Here is a 25,308-nt window from a genome sequence, read left to right on the forward strand (position 1 = left end):
CAGCAATCCATAATGCTTTAGCACGTTGGAGCCAATATGGCGTCGAAAAGTGTACATAGTACACTTTGTAACCTAACATCTAAAGTACAATTATCATACACTAAAATTTGAAATAGCCGCGTACTGGAACCAAAATGGCGGAACGATTGCGGTACTTTATATATCTAGTGACTTTAGCATATTCACTAGATATATAAAGTACCGCAATCCATAATGCTTTTTTTTTTTTTTTTAGCACATTGGAGCCAATATGGCGTCGGAAAGTGCACGTAGTACACTTTGTAACCTAACATCTAAAGTACAATTATCATACACTAAAATTTGAAATAGCCGCGTACTGGAGCCAAAATGGTGGAACGATTGAGGTACTTTATATATCTAGTGACTTTAGCATATTCTGTATATGATTTGACTGATATTTTTATTTTGCAATTTGAACATAATTTAAATCGTATTTAAATCATTCTTGAAATCATATTTAAATTATTCTTGTATCAATTTTATTATATTAATCCCTTGAGAAACTATTCGTACAAAAGTTGCATGAATCTAAAAATTGTACAGAATTATCACTAAAAAATTAATGGAAAACTTTTTATCGACGCATGTCCTCAGGAGAACCAAAAGTTTCTCGCTTATTCGATACAAAATTTTCTAGATACGAAAATTTTGAGGATAAAAAATTTTCGAAAGAGAGTAATGAGCAAAAGTGTGCATTTAATTATAAGTTGCATAAAATACATATGAAACAAGAGAATATGATTTACCGTTGGCTGAAAGCCTCTGCTAGTCGGGCTTAATGCAAGATTACAAGACGCATGTAATGTGCAGAAATCAGCTCCGCCGTACGCCTCTTATGCATAAAATTAACAACTTACAAGGGGATTTCGCAGGCTGAGTATACAATTGCACGAGGCATCAACGAGCTTTATTCGTGATGAACCAATTGAAGCTGCACGATTGTATGCGTGATAATATGCATTAAGCGGCCATGTCGGGATTTATGCACAGACAGGAGGGATGAATAATAAGACGCAATGTGAGAGATGGAGGTCGCGAGACGAAGATTCGCTAGTTGAAATCGAATCATTGAAACATGAAGATCGATTTGAGAAATTCAGCATCGTCAATCTTCTTGAACGAATTACAAATAATAATGCATGTGCGGTATATCTTTATTATTTTGCTATTTATTTCATCAGAAATGATGAGATCTCTCTCTTTCTCTCTCTCCAGCCATACTTCTTGATGGAGGATGGTGGGTGGTGATTCCTCTACATGTATTTATAATCTTTCCGCAGACATACATAGGACCTATACAGATTAAAGAGGTTTTCTTGGCAAGATATTCTCGATGGTTTGCCATTACTTGCCGAGAAGTGGCGATCGAATAGATCTAAATGTATGTATGTTCCTGGCTGGATTTGAACCTGGGCTCTCGGGCACAGAAGGCGGATGTCCAACTCTCTGCACTAATGAGGAGGTATGTAAATGTAATTAGAATTAAATTATTCCCCCAATCGATATCACGAGGAATATCATAGCTTCAATCTTGTCTGACATTCTGATACACGTTGATTTCTGCGCTTATTATAAAAAATATAATCGATCGAGTGATCGTTAGGGCGAAGTGACGCGTTCAGCAACGTAGCAACCGGCCGTTCTAGAAGTGGGCTTTGCGATAATTAACCAGTTGTTGTAAGCCGTCGTTAATTACGTGCGGATTCAGAGGAAAATAACGTGTGTGCGTCACGCAACAACGGGAACGATAATTATTCCATGTTCCATCATGCACGCGCATGCAACCTCGTGTCACGCGCGTACACACATGGACGCAATATACGCAAGTGATTAATTATCCCGCAGTCGCACAGTCGTCTTATGAGATCCCCGCCTACATTCGACCGCCACACCGTTCGACCATCTCTATTCGCGACAACGTGCGTGGATAATAGTTCTGGAAAATGCGCTATATATGTGGATACTATAAATTGAATAATGGTAACGACAAAATATATACAATATTTAATTAATTTTTGATATAACAAACAGAGAATTTTCTCTTAGAATTTAGCCTGAAAATCATGGTAATCGTGGGACAATATGATATGGAAAGAATTTTATGAGAATTTCTCTGATTAATATTTATCACAATAAAAATAATAATATCTATCACAATAAAATATAAAATATAAATATAAAATATGTTTGATTAATTTTACTATGCAGTTTAGTAAAATTTATTAAATTCTCATATAATTCCTTACCATATTGTCCCACGATTACCATGATTTTCAGGGTAAATTCTAAGAGAAAATTCTCTCAGTGCAGAGTGTCTACAAATTTTGTAAAAAAATTCTCTGAGAATTTCGTAATCTTCCCGGTATTTTCGTTTAAAATTTTAGGTGAAATAAGAAAATTTGTAGATGCAGTTTTTTAAAAGTTTACTTTATTGTAACGCATAAAAATATTGTATATGCTTTATTGTATATGTTTTTTAATGTTTTCTATTCATACAATTGGAAAGTTATCTATCAAAGTTGCAGTTTTTCTAACATTTAATATTGATTTATTAATTGTAAAATTAATTTGGACAATAACAAAATGCGATATATCATTATATCTACACGATAAAAATATAATATAAGAATATAATATAAAATATAGAGAAATATAAATAAAATAAAAATAAAAAACAAAAAATAATTTATTATAAATGTCTTAAGGAATATTAATTTATTTAAATTAATTATTTATTAAATTATTATATATTTGTTTATTAAATTATTTATTTAATTATTTATTAAATAAATAAGAAATACTAATTTATTTAAATATTACCTATTAAAAAATTGAACAATTTTTTATAAAACTTACATAAGATCTTGATATTGATGTAGATTATCAATAAAAAAATCACATAAAATTTTAATAAAAACTTAAATATTGCAAAAATATGTTAGACATATGTTTCTAGTGCTAAATAAGAGTAAAATTATCCAAAAGAGTAATTTTTTTTTTTTAATTCCCTGAATTTCAATCAAATTCTATGAGAATTCCCTGATTCTTCAAGGTAAAACAAAATTCCCTCAAAATACTAGATTTTCAAGGTTTTTTTTCGGGAGTATACATTCTGTATAATTAGTAGAAAAAATTAATTCAGTTTTTTAGGGGAAAAAAATCCTACTCTTTAAATATATTTATTTTTTAAGCGAAATTTCAACGTCACTTTTTTTTATACTTTGAAGTATACAAGTATGTTTTTTTTAATGTATCTTGTAATTAAATTGGTAACAGCGGGTACAAGTTTTATATAATTTGTACTATTTCTTCTAAATATCTGTCCAAAACCTGAACATAATTCTATGTTTAAAAGTTAATATTGGTAGTAGTTAATATTGGTATAAGTATAAGTATTCAATATTGGTATAAAATTTTATATACAATATAATTGTATTTACAATTTGTATATAATTTCATGTTTGTACATTGGTTCTTACAGAAAATCGCATATTGCAGACAATCACTTATTGACAAATCTCGCGAAGGGGAAATATTGCTAGTCTGTTCAAATTTCTCATATATATTGATAAAATTCTAACAAACATATTTCATTCGAAGATTTACCAATCTGTTCGAACTTATTCACTCGAAAAATTGCAACAAAATATGATGCAGTTATATATGTCTATAATAATCAAAAATTTTCAATAAATTGTTTGTTTTTGTTTTTTATAGTTTTTATAATTTGACAGCTCTCTCTCTCTCTCTCTCTCTCTCTCTCTCTCTCTCTTCAATCCATAGCCTCTTGTCAGAGGGTGGTAACTCCTCTACTTGTATTTATGGTGTGCTTTTTATAGTCCTTCTGCAGACATACATATAGGACCTACAGTTTTATGCCGCTTTCGAACAGCTAGATTTGAGAGGTTCTCGATGCCATTGCTTTGCCGGCAGGTAGTGATCGAAAAGATTCAAGATATATTTCTGGTGGGATTTGAACTTTGAATCCGGGAATAGAAAGCGAACGAACAACTTATTACAATCGCAATCGCACACTTTGATATTATTCACGTCCAAAAGTTTTCTGTCATTAATTTGAAAAAAATATTAATTACAATATGTTTTTATCCTAAAATCATGTCAATAAACTTTCTATATAATTTTTTCTTCATAAATCTGTTAAATCTATTTATTTAATGTTCAAGACACTATAAATCTAAAAAGTACCATTTAAATTTCAATAATTTTAGGCGAATATTTTGCACAGATCGATACATCTTTATGCACTCGTCACTTATAGCTGCAAATGCAGCATTACTTATGCGGATCAAGCGTGTTTATCGTGACCCTAATGCAATTTCTTGGATATTATAAAGATAATAGAACGGATGTAGACGTCAATTGTGGTATATACGCGATTGAACATTATTATTATACATTCTTCGTGCGCACGTACAGTATAATGCGGTATAATGCGGCCATTATAAGCAACGGCCACTAATTGTTAGATAGCAGCAGGTCGGTATCGTATGCATTATGAAGGCCAACAAAAACACGCGCCGGCTCTAACGGGTAATTTCGGTAATGACGAAACTTGGAATGCGTACGCGATGGGTGCTTTTAACAAAACCGCATCGCGGCGGCGAGCAAATATTCGTACGCGACACACTAAAGTGTTTTACCTATTTCGCGACAGTTTTACGGAAAGACGAAAGAATCGCGAGTTAATTCAGTACCGGTGGGAACGTTATCAGCTGAATTTCAGCGAACTGCGATTTGGAGAACCACTCTCCATATCTCGCAAAACTTTTTTACAACGAAAAAATTGTATTCTCAAAGTAAGAGGATTGTACATTATAACAGATATTTTTAAGTGTTTCTAGAAATCCTCCAATCAAAAATATATTCTCTTTTAATAATAAACAATCATGTCTTTTTTATATGTGGATTGTTCAGTTAGCGTTCATATGATCATATGATCATATTGTTGCAGCAACGTATGATGATGATGTATTGCAATTTACAGTGCAGTGCAGTGTTTATCACTGATCGAATGGTTTTAGTTTATTAGAAAAATAGGTGAAATATTAATAAGTGGCTCGAAAAAGAAGACTTTAGCGATTTAAGAGAGTGTTCACGAGTCAGTAACGTGTAGCATAATCTAATTTAATCATTTAGGACTCAGGTTTCGTGTCTTATGCTCGCTTTATATGTACTATGTTATATTTTTTAAATGGTTTTTCTTTGCTGTGTACTGTAAAATAATGTACTTTCTTGTTAATGTAAAAATAAATTGCATTTAATCTACATTTTTAAAAGTAGAAATATCTAACACTAATCTTTAGAGGATTCCCCTCTTAAGCTAAGAGGATTTGGCGCCTTTTAGAACAGGGTATTCTAAAAATAAATGGGAAATTTTTAAAATGAGACAATACAATTTTTTTTAGTGTGCGTTCTCTCTTGATCGAACCAATAGCGATTCTTTGCTCTAAATCGACATATGGCGGAAGAAAAAGAGAAAGAAAAAGAGTCAATTTCCAGATTTAATAGGATGTGCGGCGCGGCGCGAGAATTTTCGAGCGAAGCGATGAATTTGGAAATTTTCCGGTCCCCGTATACGTTCAACATTTGCAATCTAGCCGAGAAAACCGACGCCGGCAATAAAGTTTTAATCGACGATTATAATTTATGAGCGTCGCGCGCCGAAATGCACCGCGTAGAAGCGGAAGAAGGCAAAAGACCAAAGGGTGTCTCAGTCATCAAAAATTTGTACATGTATTGCGAATTACTGAGAATTCTAAGTAATTCCATGTAATGCGCTGAATAATTCTATTAAGTAATGCGGCAAAATGCGTATAATTATGTTAATTTTTTGTTTAAAATAAAATACAATATTTAAATATTATTACTGTTTAATTTTAATTTAGTAAGAAAAATGTAATTAAAATAATTATAAAAAGAAATGTTAAGAAAAATTAATTTGTGAGATATTATTGTAAATCATATATAGTACCAATGTATTATGCAAAAAATTTAAAATTAATATTTTTTAAAAATTAATATTGCAAATATTTAGTTGAAATACCTAAATTAAAATATTATAATAAAGACGTGTTCCCAAATTATAAATTTAAAAAAATGTCTTGTTTTAAACTTCGTGATTGAAAAATTCAGAAATTTTTAAAAATCAACTTAAAAACCATTTTAATAAAAATTTCCTTTATATAAACTTGAACACACAAAATACAAATAAAATTAGATTAGATCTAAACAAGTTAAATATCAAATATTAATGATTTTATAAATTATATTATTTAATAAAATATATATTTAAAAAACGTCATAACATTTTTTAAGACGTTTTAATCTTGTCTGAGTTATTATTGTTTTATGCTTGTAAGTCAATGCAAAGTAATGCGAAGTAATGCGTAATTCCAGAAAAAATGTATTGCGACAGTGAGACACCCCTCGCAAAAGACGGTTCCTGACTCATCTTCCGAAATTCATGCGCCCGATGATAATTCACAATCGGAGTTCGTTAACGAGAAAGTCGTCCATTAACCGCGAGATCGCTTCTCGTATATGTAAAGTGGGCGAGGTCGTAAAGCACCCCCATACGTAGATTTTGTGCCGCCATCAGTCCCGAAACTACATCGCGACTTCTCGTTTCGCTCCCTTTACGATCCTTTCCATTCACGCGCGAATGCGAATGTCGGAGGTATCGGCCGCGAAATAACCATCGCCGCTGGAAAATCACCTTTTAAGGTCGTCCAATAAATGTCCCCGCATTCGGTCGGCCACCGTCTTTAAGCGAAACCTCGGTAGTTCCATTTTAATCGTCGCGCCGGAGTTGAATTACGGAGCGAATTCTTTAAATTCAGACGAAATTCAAAATTGATTCACGCTATATTTCACGCGAAAGTACCGTTAAAGTGGAATTTTCGGCTAGCTCGAGCGTATATTCGGCGCGCTGCCAATTTTTTGTTCGAATACAAACAACATTCAATTCTTGACTCGTGAATATTTCATCGACTCCGACGATCTTTTATTCTTATTTTCGCACAATTTCGTAGATTTGATGAAAACCCAATCTCATCTCGACGTATTAAGGCAAGGATGATATACAGGGTGTTCGATAATAATCGTCCCACTCGTCATGAGCAGATAGAACGAGTTAAACCGAGTAAGAAAGTCCTCTATTGTTTTGCGATCTTTGCGCAATAATTAATGAGCAATTAATTTAAAAAGATCAGCCAATCAACACAGATATGAACGTGGAAGAGACTTTCCATTCATCACACGCTTGAAAGGCGTAATATATAATTAAACTTGATTATTAATCCCAACGTTTAGTAACCGTATAACAAATTGAGCTGTCTCTTCTCGCCATAAACTTATACTCGCGTGGATTCGCCGATCTATTTTAATTACTTTCTCATAAATTATTGCGAAGATCGCAAAATAGTAGAGAACTTGCCTACTCGGTTTAAACCGCTTTACCTGCATGTATGATAGATAGGGCGATTATTGCGACACCCTGTATATAGATAATATATTTAATACGCATGCAAATGCATTTCTCTTCTTGTTTTTTTTTTGTTATTAAGTACAATTATTTTCCGATTCAATTTTTGAACCGATTCAAATTATCAGGATGAACTCATGTTTCTCACATAAACCTCCGGTCTCCGGAATACATTCCTGTCGTGAAATCTCGCAACACAAAGACAGTTCGTTCAATCCGTTCGGACAATTTAATCGCGGGTTCCAGGAAGGGCGCGTTGACCTACATCGCGCGAGCGCAACTGAGTGCTGAATATTCCAGTTTATGGTGTTCACGCAGTAATTCGTTTAACGCAGATCAAAGTTCTGCGGCGAGTAAGTTAGCCGGCGTTAATAAATAGTTTAGCACCGAACTGCAAGTGGGCGGCAATAAATTGATGAAAGCCAGAGGGAAGAGAGGACGAAAGAGAGAAAGAGAAAGGACGAAGTGTGTGATAGCCACCGATAACTTTTGCGCCACTCCCTATTGTTCGATCGAAACTCGCATATATTTTCGGGAAGCCTCATCCCCCTCCCATCCCCAAAGGAACTCGAAAGGGAAAAGTTGAAAATGGCTGTCTCGATCAATGCTGATAAATCCGGTAAAATACAACAGAGACTTCGATTAGGAATTTTTACATAAAATAATACGCAATTAAAAAAAAATGTAAAACTCGTATTATATTTTCTAAACACGAAAATATATGTTGCACATGTTAATACATTTTTTTGAAGTTGATAATATGGGATAATAGTTAACCTAACCTAACCCAACCTGAGGTTGACCTAACTTAACCTAACCCTAACCTAATCTAACCAGTTAAATGTTTTATGCAAAATGCTGTTTTTTAATCGCATCCAAGTATCCTGTACGGTCCATATAATAAATGCATAATTCTGATTTGTAGATTATATATGTTACATAATTCGCTATATCTACGCAATACCGTGCGATCGTATGGCGTAAATCGTAAGAGACCATTACTACTGGCACAGAAGGCCTTAAGCAAATTTGCCGGTTAATGGATATGGAATTTACTTTCGACCCTCGCCCGTACTCGAGAACGCTCGATTAACATAACGATTATTATAACGAACTCTCGATGCGCCCCGTTGCCCTATCTCGGGCTTGTACTTCGTTATACCCGCCCCTTCGGCAGGCCATAGCACACAGAGTATTGTGTTGCAATTACCAACCCCGGGGATAATCCGGGCCTTTGGGAAAAAGCTACCGAACGGTTAATCTTGGCGAAAATATCGCACAATTCCTTTCGCATATCTTTTCGCCGATATATATATAAGTATGAGTATTCGGTTACAATTAGATGCAAGGGAACCCGAAGGATACTATATCCGCTGAGGTTTCCGGTAGCAGAATTACGACTACTCGTAAATAGTCGGAGAGAGTAAAACGTTTGCTTAAAATTGGCTTTTGGAAAATTGAAACTTTAGCTTTGCTGCAAAATCCGTCCAAAATTGAAAATCGCGGATGAATATCAAACAATTCTAAAAATAATCACAATTAAAACAGATTTTCGTACTACTAAAATAGACTTATCGAGATGTAAAGTTTAATTAACTTTAAAATAAATCGCGGAATTAAAAGCGTATTAAGCTAAAGAAAGACTGAAAGAACAGATAATACGAAAATAAAAGAAATATTCCACGAAAAAAATAAATGTTGATTATAGGGTAACACTTTGATTGCACGTGTCTGCAAACCTGAGCACGACATTTAAAATAAATTTCAATTTACATTTATTTGAAAGATCCCGCAGCAGTTCATTCAAAACCAACTCGCGCATACAACCTCACCCTCTGTTCCAACATTGATTTATCCTCTTTCTACCTCACCTGTTCCTCTAAATATTCTTCCCTCGAGCGAACGCGGTCTATAACTCCTGTCCCGTAAAGGGAGCGCATTGTGAGCGGTGCAAACATGCACATGCACATGGTCGGGAAAACGACCAAGAATTATACGTGCATAAATGCAACGACGTGGACGCGGATACATTTCGACCGAGACACGCACTGTAATGAAATTCGCTGGAAGAAGCGAGCGAGTAAGACAGACGAGGAAGAAAGAGAGACAGAGAAGGAGAGAGGGAGAGAGAAATACGTGAAATAGGGGAAGAGCGGAAATACGTGACGAAAGAGGGACGAGAGAGTCGAGTCTTAATTTGAATTCCGAGTGAATTGAGTTTGGTCGAGCTCGAAAGTCATCCGGCTCGAATAACATCGACGCATCAAGACGCATCTTGCTCGAAAGAATATCTTTACGGAGTCATAAATCAATGGCGCGCACGACGATGCAATCGTTTGGCGATTCTGTCCGCGATTCTTTTTCTAGCGATCTCGATAATCATTAGGGATAGGATCAAGTTCAATATATATTTAAAAACCCAAGTCCAATCCAATAATCAAGTTTAATTTTTTAGGATTCGAGTAACACTCATAGAAATAATATTTCATATATTGTACTTGCAAAGTAATCGAATCTGGGACAGTTGTATTCGAATTTTAGATCGAGTACCTATACAAGAAAATATAATACTTATGTACTTTTTAAGGAATCGAATCTTTTACGAGAACTACTTGAACTCTAAGATAAAAAATCTATTTATAATACTTGCTACACATCTACACATGCGCAAACTTATTACAGCTATTTACCTATCCCATTCATCTACCCCCTTTCTCCTAAGTATTCATAAAAGATTCAAACATACATAATCCAGGTTCGAATATACTTGGAGGTACTGCTCTTGTTTTTCGAGGTATATATTATAGAGTTCAAAACCGTGCAAACATATTCGAACCTACTTGTAAGATACTTAATTCCACTTAGAAATTGATTCAAATTTCTGCACGAAGAGAATTTTTCATTATTTTTTACCGCAAAATTCACTACATTTATCATGTTTGGTAATAGAGCGATTAAGCTGGATTGAAAATATTTTATGCTGCATTGTAAAATTTATATAAAATATATTTATCACTTTTTTTGGCATCTATTTTATTTAAAACATTTAAAAAAGTCCTAAGTTTTTAACATAGTTTTTAACAAGGGGTGTCTCACTGTGGCAATACATGTACATTTTTTCTGGAATTACTTACGCATTACTTCGCATTACTTCGCATTACGTCGTATTATTTCGCATTAGTATTACTTCGCATTGATTTACAATTTTTTTGAGAGTCAAATTTATGATTATTTATTAATATTTCAGATAAATAGGGGTAATAATAGCAGAAAAATAATTTTTAAATTTAATAAAATAAGTTTTGTATGTGTTTGTATGTGTGTAAAATCAAAGTTTATTCTTGTATGTACTGCGTACATATGCACTCAGTGCTTCGGTAGTAGTGCACATGTACTCGCTTGTTTTATTCGTCTCTTTTTCCATCACGCGAGGAAGAGACAGAAGACTATATAAAAAAATTAATTGAAAAAAAATACAAAGAACTAAAGAAAATATATGACTAACTCTGTAATGACTAACTATGTAATAAAAATGTATAATATATAAGCTAACTAATATATAGACCTACCTATATAACATGCTACCTAACTAAAATATATACATATGTAAACACAACTCTATACAAATATATGTATAACAAAATATTATAATTTATAAAATCATTAATAATTGATCAGATCAGTATTAAAAGTTTGTATTTTGTGTTTATATTCGTATAAAAGAAATAAAAATTTAATATAAACATATAAATAAATTTTTATTAAAAATGTTTTTAGTTGACTTTTAAAAAATTTTTGAATTTTTTAGTCACAGTTTAAAATAATTTTTTTTCATTTATTTTTATTTATAATCGGAAACGTCTTGTTATATATTAAGTATTATACATACATATAGGGATATCTTAATTTGGGTGTTTCAACTAAAAAAATATTTGTATGATAAAAAATATTAATTTTGAATTTTTTGCATAATATGTATATCGATTACATAATTAATAATAATATCTTATAAATTTATTTCTCTTAATATCTTTTAATTGCATTTTTCTTTACTAAATTAAAGTTTTAGTACTAACATTTGAGTATATTGTATTTTATTTGAAAAGAGTTGATATTATTTTCGATGAAATCAGAAACGATACATAAAATTTTATAAAATGTTATTACATATCCTATAATATTCTGATATTTTGCAAAACTTCTAAATAGTGTTTATTTTAGTAAATAAAGAGGAATATTTAATTGGAAAAAACTGCAAGATACTCTATATATTACTTACTGTATTTGTAAAACAAAAAATTATAAACAAACATATTGAATTACTTTAGAATTACATGGAATTACTTTAGCATTACATGGAATTACTTTATATTATCTTATATTGCATAGTATTACATGGAATTACTTTATATTGTTTAGTATTACACGTAATTCCGTCGCATTACTTATAAGTACACGGCGCATTACATGGAATTACTTGGAATTCCCGATAATTCGCAATACATGTACAAATTTTTGGTGAGTGAGACACCCCTTGGTTTTTAACATATTTTAAAATTATTAAAATTGTACTATATATTTTAGTAAAATTAATCAAACATATTTTATATTTTATTGTGATAGATATTAATATTTTTTATTGTGATAAATATTAATCAGAGAAATTCTCATAAATTTCTTTTCATACCATATTGTCCTACGATTACCATGATTTTCAGGATAAATTCTAAGAGAAAATTCTCTCTGTGCGCAAACATTGAATTAAGCCTAAATTTCATATGTTATACTAATATTTTCCAAATTTTGTGTCATTTTATATTACAATCTCCATTTATCTTCTTTCTTTTACTCCGTAAATGTAGTGGTATTGGGGACATAATGGGGACAACATTCAACAGGATTTGATGAACAGGATTTGAGAAGATGATTGATAACCATTCTCGCGAGGGGAAAATTCGATATTAAAGCGAATGCAAGCGAAACAGCTAAAATTCTTGCAATTCTTGCATTGTCAGCTGAAGGCTCATCAGCGCAATCCCGCGACATTGTGACACGCGGATTTGTACGTTCTATTCTCGCGGATTAATTCGCTCCCTCTCGCGTGCAATCTATCGATCTGCAAGCGCGCAAGCCAGCCGAGCTACTACATGAATTCATCATTAATCCTTGCAGTTCGATTATTCTCGCCATAAACGCGCTGTGTGATCGCTTCGCTTCAATTACTCCTAATTCCGCAATATATTCCATGTCATTTCATTTCAACGTTGACCAAAAGGTCGCAGAGTGCAAGTTTCGCGTGCCCTCATCTATAGCAGCGCGGCCTCAAATTTCCGATGAATAATACTACAGTCTAAATTCTAAATATGTACATAACTTGAACGTTACAGAAGAAAGATTTGTTCATTAAAAAAAATTGTATTCTTATTTTAAGAATTTCTCATTTATTTTTAGAACCCCATTTCAAAGTAAGCATCAAAGATTCTCTTACTTTAAGAGGGGAATCCTCTAAAGATTAGTATCAAATATTCTCCTAATTTATAAAACTGTAGATAAAATAAGATTTATTTTTACATTAACAAAAACATACATTATTTTACAACACACGCAAAGAAAGATCATAAAGAAAGCATAAACAGAATACAGGAGATCTGGGTCCTAAACGATTAAATTAGACTGTTATTTATTCGTGAAAACTTCTCCTAAGTCACTCGAGTCTTCTTCTTCGAGCCACTGATTAACACTTCAGCCATTCTTCTAATAAATTAAAACCATTGATGACAAAACTGCACTGCATTGTAAATTGCAACACTATATACGTTGCTGCAACAAAATATGACCATATAACGTCAAATAAAAAAAAAAACCCCCATACGAGCGTTTGTTATTAACAAAGAATATATTTTTATCGTTTTGCAGGATGTTTTAAAAAAAACTTGAGATGATCTTGAGTGTGATTTTATGGTATATAGTCCTCTTACTTCGAGAGAATACAATTTTTTCGGGTGTTTCAGTAATCTTTGTTATTTACTTTAACAAGGTGTGTAGTTATCAAGATACACGCAGTTCGAGCGAAGTAAGGTAGAACCGAAGTTGTCTCAGACAAGTGGCCTTACCGTCGCGCCGTCGGCACCATCGTTCGCCTCTTTCCCTGCGGGCCACGACGACGCAAGCGAAGGACGAAACTACTTCAAAGACACGAGTGCGACACGATGTCGCAAATTAAAGCGGAACGACGCGACGGCCAAGAGGCCGCGTTCTTCCCCTTCTCGCTTCGTGTTCCAAGAAACCGGTAGACCGGATCCCTTCCTCTTGTGTGCATCTCGCCCTTATTACGCCCACTTGTTCCGTTGGGAATTTTCCAGAGACACATCTCGCAGCGGTAAAGGTCAGACTTGCGTTAGACTAGAGGGAATACCGCGACTAAGTTGGGATCCGGTGATTCACGGAAGATCGATGAACGTCCCCTCTGGAGTACCTTTTTTTCCCCCGCGAAAGCACAACTCGCGGAACAGTCAGCCGGGTTTACATCGGCGTCGCGTCCATTCGAAAGAAATTGCGATATACTACTATCGTTATCCTGTCACCGATATAAAGGATTATTGCGTGCGCTATCGTGTCCTGTGACATATCGATGATTAAATACATATTAGATATATATATGATAGAAATTTCTTGATTATATATTTAATTAATTTCAATTATAATTTTAAAATGAATTCCGAAGATCAGGAATTGACATAATAGTTCTCCTTCTCCATTTTGAAGTATATATTTACGAAAAATTCAGTCGTACATACACTTTATCCCTATTTCTTTCTTGTAGACACGATATACACGTGGCACGTTCATATCACTTTGTAGTGCAGCGCAAAGAGTTTACTGAATATACATATCTAGTGGACGAGAGAGATGACTAATTTTCTTTTTTTTACAGGTCTCTACCTTCTTTTCGTCTTGAAAGAAGAAGTCTATGAAGAAACTAGTCCTTAAGGCAAGTAGTAGAACGCCGTAACAGCAAGGCTGGACGGAGGCTCAACTGATTACTTACACGACTAAGCGAGACTGCTTCAAAGGCGACGAGTGCACGCTGTGTCTCAAATTAAAGAGGGACGACCACGACTCTCTCTCTCTCTCTCTCTCTCTCTCTTATTCTCTCGTTCGTTGCTACCGTCTATCCGCGAAGCAACCCCCGAGGATACCACAAGCCTTTGGTCCTCTGTTGGTCGACTCTATCCTTGCCTTCAAATGTAAGTTACGGACTTTGCCAGGATGTAAGTTTTAAGTGACGTACCTTTGACTACCATCCGCACCTTGCCTAAGCTCACGAGCACAAAGAGTTGCAGTTAGGAGAGAGGGAGAGAGAGAACGTGAGGAGCAGCAAAAGGATCCAAGAGTAAGGTAGGTGTACCTCTAGAAGATGCCGCAAATTAATACTATGCTACACTGGCGGATAAAGTTTTCTAATATCAGCCGCATCTCTTTCTCGGACTTTCTAGATATAAATGTATGTCGTCATTGAGCCGAATTTCCCGGATACAGAAAATGATACGCGACTGGAAACGTGTCTGGAAATGTAGAAGTTTTCTTATGGAGATTTTTCTTATGAAGACAGCAAAAGTGAGAGAACAGAAATTATGTATATGAAAAGAAATAAAAATGTATAAGTGTTATCAGTATTCATATTATTGTAAAGTGATCTCTTCTGAAATAACATATACATATGTTATTATAACAGATGGATATTTTTAATCGATAAAACGATATTAATATGGTAATCTAAAATGAGAGCGAAATGTCATATATTTCTGCTGAGCGAATTCATCGAATTCTGTTGATGATATAGATTTTTGTATATTTATTATTGAGAGAGAGAGAGAGAGAGAGAGAGAAAATGTTATTTTTTGTTACATTTTATTATATTGGAACATAAACATATAAATTATATAAGATATTTGACCTTTGATTAATTATTCATTAATATAATCATTATATAACAACTATTTAAGATTTTCGCCATTAAAATTTTATGGAAATATTTTAAAAGAGAATGTTTCAAAATATTCACCGTGGTTAATTATACGTTTGTACAAGGCTGTTGTATCGATCATTTAGATCGTCTATGATATGCATGCGATGCGAAACAAAATCGTTCTACAAAGTAGCGTAACGGTCGCGATTATTGTACGGTCACGAAATGCTATTAAAAGTATAACATGCACTCATTTGCCAACAGATAAATCATGTAGTTTAGTAAAATTCACAATAGCAATTAAGATACAAGCTTTGAAATAAAAAGATTTTTATATATTCGTTTAAATATCTAAATTTTAGTATTATCAAAATATTACATTAATATTAATGTTATCTCAACTAATAAAAAAAATTATATTACTACGTAGAAATACATATATCACTAGAATGAAAAACTGTCGGATAAACAGAAATATCTACATTAATGAAACAAATAGTAAAAGATATCACGTTAAAAATTTGCAATAAATTTTTGATAAAAAGAAATAATAAATTATATAATAATGAAGAGAAAGTATACACTACATATATATACACAAGATTTTCCTATTTTAATTGCACTAATATTTAAAAAACAAGATATGTAAAAAAATGTGTCAAACAAAATTTATATGGTTTTAAAAGAAAAAAATTGATAATCTCGAATTTTTATTAATAATAAGATCATTTTTTAAAATCATTTAAAGGTCAAGTTTGTTTGTTTGTTTTTTTTTCCTTTTAAATAGAATCACCTTAATTTTTTGTATAAATCACAATTCCTCGCAATATTAACAAAAAGTTATAAAGATGATAAAAAATGAATGATCAAAAATTGAATATATAATTTACAAGATATTTTATACTTTAATTTGACATAATTTTACATCAAGTTTTAGGGGAGGCCGGGGCTGGATGTTACAGGGGTAAAATGTTACAACTATAAAAAATTAGTTAATTAAACCGTCTAAAGAAACGCTAGATGGCAATAAATGTTCGCGGCAAAATCGATTACCGCACCTCACACGTAAAACGCGCCAACGACATCACCAGACGTCACCAGACGCTCACATTCATATGGCAGTGAAAAATAGCATGTTTGTAACTTTTTATTTTATTTGTAATTTTGGTCTCATTTTGTACATATTAGTATTACAGAAATAATTTTACGTTGTATATGTGTACCTACACGATTGAGAGATTAGTGAAAAATCAAATTTAAAACGCAAAAATTCTGTCAGATTTGTTTATCGCGTCTCGAATGTTCAATTTTGGTAACGGGGCTAAAAGTTCATGTTCTGATTCGATAATAATTCTGATTAATATCTACCTGTGATTAATATCTAGTCGATTTATTTTGATTTTAAGTTTAATTACAATGTTAAATAAAACGTTTTGTAAACATTTTAAGTTTTGTTAATTAGTTTATCTTAAAAAGAGTTAAACAATTATTTTTGTTTTGAGAAGAGGTTATTTTTGTTCCTATATATTAGTGTTAAATTGTTAAACTTGTTTATGTCAATTAAAAATGAAAGACTGCCTACGTAATATGTACCTTAATTGACATTATTAATGTCTAAGTAAAATAAATCATTCAAATAATGAAACCCCGTATGGTGTCACAACTAACCCTAGGGCCGGGGTAGGGAGTTACACTGGCAAATTTTATAAAATCAATTAATTTTTCCTAGTTGCAAAAAGCCTATCCTTGCGTTCTTTATCGCATTTTAAACCTAAATAATCATACTTTTCACAATCGTAACATAACAAAGAATACTTTGTTCCGATAAAACGTAACATTACATTTTCTCTAAAATGTCACAACCAACCCCGGTCTCCTCTACATATAGACTATAAAATATTTCGTAAAATATTCATTTTTCTATTAAATTCCTCAACACTTTTATGCAAAATAATAAGAGAAATCAATTGTGTAAAGAAAACATATAGTTGTTTTTAAGAAAAAGTATGTAGCTGCTAATTGCAAATTACACATACTTTTTCTTTAAAATGATCTTGTATATAGCATCTTGTTCTTTTAGGCACAAAGTTGTATAAAATTTTAATAGGAAAAATGCTAATCTCAAAAGCTAATTTATATACTTTCTCTGTACTTGTATAACTTATCCAATTAAATTAATATATTCATATATTTTTTAAGTATTTTTTAATACATATTTTTTAATCATAAAGATGGGTAGTATCAAAGTAAAAAAAAAAATGACCGGGAAATCCTTCCTCTTATTTTAGACATAAAATCAATGTAGCTGCTAAAGATTTATTTTCGAGTGAGTGTATAAAAGTATACATATAATATAAGGAGTAGATACGACAATTTGTTATTCAGCTACGTAGCGTAATAATTAATATCACGCGCGGGCATAAATACGATATATTCTAAACTATATATATCTCGATATTAATATTCGATATCTGTAAAGTTAGTTCATCGACATGTCACATCACCCTTCCACCCCCTTCGCACCCTCTTCTGCTTTCATTACTTCTTATAGCAAAGCGACGACGCGGAACGATCGATCGGTCATTCGTTCGGTCGCCGCAGCTAGCCAACGGAATTCCCGCGAAAGAACGAGGCGATTCCCAACAAAAATTATTCAGCGTCGACTGGAAAGGCTCTCTTCAGTTTAGTGGAATCCATAAATCCTTTTGTCGGCTTCTGCGCGACACGAAGGGACATAACGATAACGTAGAACAGTAAAAACGCGGCCATCCGTTGCATTGCGACGCCATTATCAGCGCCGGTACACGATATATACCCGAGTCTGCTACGACGATTTTCATTTCCCGGTTTTTATTGGTCCGTTAAAAGTTACGTCCACACCGTCATTTATGCCTGATTAAAGTTTAACTTGATTCGCGGTGTTGCACAACCCTCGCATTCCCAGTTCTTTCTTGTCCTCTCCCCTCCCTTTCTCCCTTCTCAACTTTCCTTCTAAACATCTGTATACGAACTGCTTCCGTAAAGGAGCGACCGACATACGTTTTTGTCTGAAATTGCGTATATATGGTGTAACTCCTAGGCTAATTTTATTACATCGTAGAATTTCTTATTTAAACGGAAAATATAAAACTTCTCATTTCGAGAAGAGATTAAAATCAGAAGAATCAGGTGAAAATATTTAAGAGAAAATAGTATATTTATTAATAACTTAAATATATAAATATAATTATATTAAGATATTTTTTCTTTTTAAAGAAAGTATCCCAACAGAAAGGAAAAGTCTAAATTTTTATTCTTATATTTCATCTATTATAATTGCATATTTTTACATTTAAATGCTGATACTTCAAAGGAGAGAGAGCAACGGAATTCGAAAACTCCCTTGCATTTCTTAAAGCTTATTGATCTCGAAATTTTGTGCTCAAAACCGCTGCTCGGAAAGCGCATTAACTCCGTTATTTACGGCACGCTTTGGGAGATGATGGTAGGCTATTAAAACTTAAAACTTTTGATTCTCTCTTCTACAGAACTCGAAGTATTTCGTAGACTGAGTAATCAAGATCATTTTTCTGGAATCAGGTTTTAGGTAATTTTCGCCATTAAAGCTTATAAAATATTGAATCGAATGAGAGCGATGTTGTTACAATATTAATAAAACGATGTAAAAATTGAAAATAATACAATTATGTAAAATTATCTTTTAGAATAATGTTATATCTATACAAGATCTCTTTTAAATTTCTTTTTAAAATTTCTTAATTACAATTTTAGATAGGTATCTCTACATTTATAATAGAATAAAAGTATTTTTTTATCAAATAAAAAAATCGATTCTCCTATATTGGTATATTTATAAATGTTTCGAAAAGAATCGAAACGTAAGAAGGAAATAGAAGATAGCCAGAGGACTGACCAAAGCTCTTGCTTCGTTAAATATATTTTCCTTCGTTTTAGCGTCAAATCAAACGTAACACGATAAGGTGGCATTATCGAGCACAGATTCTTGCACAGTCGGTGTTCGGTTTCGGAAATGTTACATCGAACATCGATAATGCATTATTACGTGCTTAAATAAAGAATCGAGCTTCACTGACTTCTATAAAGCCAGCTATATTTTCAAAACTTTGATGTAATTGATAGAATTATGATTACTTTCCAAAAAATTCTAGAGCTTTCCAAGACGTTTTAAAAAAATTCTATAATAATTAAAAATAATAAAAATCCAAAAATATGAGATATCAATTTCATATTTTTATTATGAAAATGGATAATTCTGAATATTTTTCAATAGAATTTTTTTTCCAAAAATATTATTCAAATTGTAGAAGAAAAAGTTAAATTTTGAAAAAAATTTAATCCACACAAAAAAATTCTCACTCAAGAAAATCTCTGAAAATTTTTGGAACCTTTTGGCTCTTGTTGACTCCGCCCCTCTCCTGCCACGCTAATCTAACCTAACTCCACCTCCAAAAAAATTCTAACCTAATCCAAACCTAATTTCAATTTAAAATTAGAAATAGATTTGGGTTAGATTAGAATTTTGAGAAAGGTGGTGCAGGAGGAAGGACCTTCTCCCTTGCCCACGCTTTTTCACTTTACAATAAATATAAAATATTTTTTTTTGTTAATTTGACGCTAAGCAAAAGTTAGATACTAGATTAAACTGCGACTAACTTACGATAAATGTAAATAAATACAGTATATTAAATGCAGCATCATTATGATTACTTGTATTAAACACATATATTTCATTAAATATGTTCCTTCTCAAACGTACATTAGTGTCAAAAAATTATATATATTTTACTCATTAAACTTATTTATAACTTTTAAATAAGCTACAAGTGATGGCTAAAACCTTTTAAAAGTTACTCAAGGCCGTGTCCTTGATAATATATGTATATATCAAGGTCATTGAAATCTGTGAGATCGGTCTAAATATGCATAATTACCAAATTATATTATATTAAAATGTCGAAAACAAAAGCGAAAAGTTGGAAGAATTTTCAGAGACTCTTCTCGAATGGAAATTTTTTATATAAATATCGTTCAATATTTATCATCGAAAAGAGATAACGCACGAAGATATTTGAATATGGTTTATATTGGAGCAACAGGTAAAAAGCTCTGGAAATTGGTTAGGCAGGCAAATTCAACAGGCACAGCGACGTGGCACGTATACCACGTCCACGAAGCGATCCCCCTCTATAAATATGTATACGCTCTCAGGTGTAATTTCTTACACGTGTATGATAACTTCAGCAATGCAAAACACGTGCCGTTATGCATTAAGGTTTATCTAGTCGCATGAATACATGAAAATGTTATGCACGAACGTATCTTCAATATATCTTTCACTTGTATCATATATAAATATTATAACAATCTATATTTTTTTATTTATCTCTGTTTTTTTTTTAATCAATACAGAGAACAATGCAATCTTTAATCAATGCGGAGAACATGTATATGTATATTATATAAAGTACAATTTACTAATTGCTTATTATAATAAAAAAAAAAAATATATATATATATGTATATATATTATTATGATAAAAATTTAGTTATAAAAATCCATGAAACATGAAGTAACATTCTTCGTGCAAGTCGCAATGAATAAACAAAATAACGCAATAATATTTCGCCAAGACATTTCGCGACATTAAAAGTTGAAAATGCCGAAGTGATCGAATAGAAAAAAGGGATTAGAAACTCCGAGAAACTTCAAAGCTGTAAAAAGAGTATTGGAATACTCCTCTCGGGCTTTTTTCCATTGACCTGAATTCTTTCGGCGAGCCTGTGTCTTTCAATACCATATTCCTCCCCCCTCCTCATCCCTCCATTTATCCCCAACTATCCCTTTCCTCCCCCGTTTTCTTTCTCCCCCAGAAAAGTTTTCACCGCCTATTGTATCTTTTGTGTCCTACCACACCATTCTCTGTATTTCTTTTTTTTTTTTAAGCACACCCCTATCAGTTTTCACTCGGATAAGAACACCGGCACTTCCGTTGTGTGTAATCTTCCATACCGGTCATTTAAACCGTGTTTTAATTTCACAAAATGTACATAATACATTCGACTTAATCCTAATATGTGTGCAGTTTGGCTTCGGTAGTTTTCGTTATCCCAATCTTTCCTAAAATCGCAAACCCCAAATGCTGTTTGCATTGCCAGTTAATTCATATTGATATTGAACACACTCGTGATCCATATAATATAATTGTATTTTGACGAATAAATATATATAACGATGTAATAATTTTCGCGGAGGAGTCAATATTTAATTTTCATCGATTCGCAACTTGATATTTAATTTTAGTCGCATATTCCGTTTGAGAGAAAATAAGGGCATCGCATTTATTATTCGCGATTTGCAGTCAGAAATTTAATTGCTTATAATTCATCCATTAATAATTCCATAATTATTCTTCTCAATAAAAAAAAATAATATTCATAATATTGAAAAAAATCAAATATAACTATAATATAATAAAAATAATATTTATATATAATAATATTCATAATATTGAAACTAAGTTCCAAAAAAATTACATGTTAATATTAAAATATTTTACATTTTTGCAATCGATATATCATACAATCGTAAATCACACATTTTTAATGGTCCCTGTTCTACTTTCCTCGTGATAAAGCGGGCATCGCCTTTTGCCAGTTGGTCCGCTTTTTAGCTGCCCCAACTATGCACTCAATGCGGTTCGCCCTAATTTGAGAAATAAAGATGAGTCACGCAGAGGGAATAATGATGTCATATATTCTGAATAGCAGTATATATGTCCGGGGGTGTATTTGGCAGGCATACGGGTGCCAGCGAGCGATATATATGCGCTACCACGTTATTGTGATGCATACATTTACGTCGAGAACGCAAGCTTGGCATCGTAGCTCGGGAATGAAGAGCACTATCCTTTATATCAAATACGGGTAAAACTACATTTCTACAACGATAACAAGATATAGAATTATATTTGTAGAAGGAAGCATTTTACTCATGAGAATTGAGTGGAAATCCAGAATTATTAAAATGTTAAATTATTATTATTAAAACATGCATTTTTTGGAATTAAAACAATTGTATTCTCGAAGCAAGAGGATATATACTATATGCTATAAAATCCTTCTTTATAAATATTCTTAAGTGTTTCTATATGGAACATCTTCTAAAACTAAGAATATATTCTATGTTAATAACAAATAATCATATTTAGTGTTGCAATTTACAGTGCAATGCAGTGTTTGTCACTGAATGATTTTAGTTTATTAGGAAAATAGATAAAGTTAATAAGTGGCTGAAAAAAGAAGATTTGAGCGACTTAAGGCTCCTGGGTGCTCACCGCGGCCATATTGGATTGTGACGTCAGAGGCGAGAAAGCACACGCTGAAAATTCTTAGATGCCATTTTTTAATGAAAAGATATTTCGATTAAACAGCACTTCGGATGGCTTTAGCACACTCTTAAAGTTAAAGTTTTTAAAACCCCCGAAAACTATCCTTTTCCCTTTATAATCAATCAACATCTGTAAAATGATCGAGATATCAGACTTTGACATGCGGAATGACTGCGCATGTGCAAAGACCAGACGGACTGGGCTTCATAATATTACATTTTACAGCTGTTGATTGATTATAAAGGGGGAAGGGATAGTTTTCGGGGTTTTTTAAGAGTGTGCTAAAGCCATCTGAAGTGCTGTTTCATCGAAATATTTTTTTATTTTGAAATGGCATCTAAGAAATTTTAGAGTGTGTTTTCTCGCCTCTGACGTCACGATTTCGACATGGTCGGAAAGGAGCCAGGAGCCTTAAGAAAAGTGTTCACGAGTAAATAACGTGTAACCCAACCTAATTTAATCGTTCAGGTCTCCATGCTCGGTCTATATGTATTATATTTTTCTTTATTTCTTTTTTGACTGTGTACAGTAAAATAATGTATCTTTTTATTAATGTAAAAATAAATTCCATTTTTTTCTACATTTTTATGAATTAGAAATATCTAATCTTTAGAGAATCCTTTTGGCACTTTTGGCGCCTATTTTAAAATTACATATTCCAAAAATAAGTGGGAAATTCTTAAAGTGAGAATACAATTTTTTCAATTATATAAGAATTTTCGTTTCTCACGTATTTGTCGCACACACAGAATGCGCGAATAAACCGGGTGTCTAATAAATTAGCGCCGTATACGATTTACTCTCGTTCCGATTGATGCATCATGGACATCGAATTTAATCGAACGGTTTCCGTGTGCGGACGCAAATGAAAATGGACGTGCGACAGAGAAAGGAAACGATAGAAAGAGAGAAAAAGAGAGAGAGAGAGAGAGAGAGAGAGAAAAAGAGAAAGAGAGACGAGATAATTCTCACGGCGAAACATCGCGCTGGCGTCTGAATGCGCCCATAATCGAGCCGATTGCAATTCGGTTGGAATGGATGAAAAAAAAGAAAGAAAAAAAAACGAATTCGTGTCGCCGCCGAGCGGAATTAACCTGGCGCTATTGTTATCTGCGATCCTGTTATATGTGCCGCGCTTGCACCCACTATATGTATATTGCATTGCCCATTATTAAGGCACAACAATCGGCAAATAGTTCCGTTTACGCGTATATAAGCCTTCCCGGACCGATCGACGGCGATTAAAAATACCGTCAAGTAGACGAATCAATTTCCAATCGTCTAATTCAGGATAAATGTCTAATCTAATCGCGCGCGATCTGAATTTAAATCGCGCGAGATTGTGCAGCGAAAGCTGCAACATTTGAACTCATCAGGGAGGAAAAACGTGACCGCTGAACCTGATCGCGATTTAATTCGTAATTTTGATGCATTTTCTAATTTGAGTGTATACAATGTTCGTTAATGGGATCCCGAAGACGAAGTATAGTTTGAGTGATCTTTTCGTATTAGCTGGACATAGAATTACGAATGTTTCTATAAAGTTAATGCATAACAACAGTTTGTTGTACTTAAATGTTTCTTGTACTTAAAAATTCAGACTCAAATTTATATTTTTTAAATTATTTCCTATCAAACATGTGATTTCATTACTAATATATTAGCGAAATTTTCTGTAACTACAAAAGTAATGATCTATGTTGATCGACATATTTTACTTACAATTAGAATGATCTCCCAAACAATCTGTCAAAGTTTGTTACACTCGTTATAACCCTATATATTTACTTTTTTCTTTTATGGGAAATATTTAATTATGTGTTAAATACGATATACATATAAATTTACTCTATTAATAATTCTAATTAATATACTAAATTAATTATGAAGTTTCTTGTGAAGACTCTTTTCTGCTCAATCGTTAAAGAAATCAAATTGATTCGAAGAATGCGAACTGAACAAAGAACCAGGTTCACGGACGAAGTAATAACTTTCTGTAAGATGTGATGCGGTTTCAGCATAAAGTTTACGACTGGTAGGACACCCGTCTTCCATTACTCTTCGTCAATTAACTTAATTATCTAATTGTATAATGAATTTCCTTAGCGAAGCTTCGTCAAACGACCAAGCCGGGCGTAAGGCGTGGTTGGTAATCGTTCCTTTGGTATACGATGTATACGAAATGCTCCTGGCAATCATGATTCTCTTGCAATTAAAGCTTTATCGCCGTTCGGTTAGTGGTATCCATGCCTTAAGCCCCCCTTTCGAAAATTAACTGGAAAAGTATACAGTGGGGATGTGAAATTTGCCTTTCATTGATCTAAGCTATTTCAAATTTAGCATACAATTAACTGTTCATTATTTTATCAAAACAAGTCTCTAGGCCAAACTTCCACAAGCCTTTT

General features: G+C 32.8%; 1 protein-coding gene and 1 long non-coding RNA gene across 3 annotated transcripts in view; one reads left to right on the plus strand and one right to left on the minus strand.

Moving 5' to 3' along the window:
- The window catches only part of LOC145944358 (uncharacterized), a 203,396-nt gene that overhangs the window by 176,576 nt on the left and 1,512 nt on the right, over positions 1-25,308 (minus strand). The window lies entirely within an intron of this gene.
- On the plus strand, positions 982-15,327 carry LOC145944482 (uncharacterized). The gene is made up of 4 exons (XR_014426681.1): positions 982-1,483; positions 13,563-13,910; positions 14,460-14,923; positions 15,022-15,327. It is a non-coding gene; the product is annotated as an uncharacterized LOC145944482 (long non-coding RNA).

The sequence above is a fragment of the Prenolepis imparis genome, unplaced genomic scaffold (genome assembly GCF_030444845.1).
Source record: "Prenolepis imparis isolate NDT839.2.m4 unplaced genomic scaffold, iyPreImpa1.0 SCAF_13, whole genome shotgun sequence".
NCBI lineage: Eukaryota > Metazoa > Arthropoda > Insecta > Hymenoptera > Formicidae > Prenolepis > Prenolepis imparis.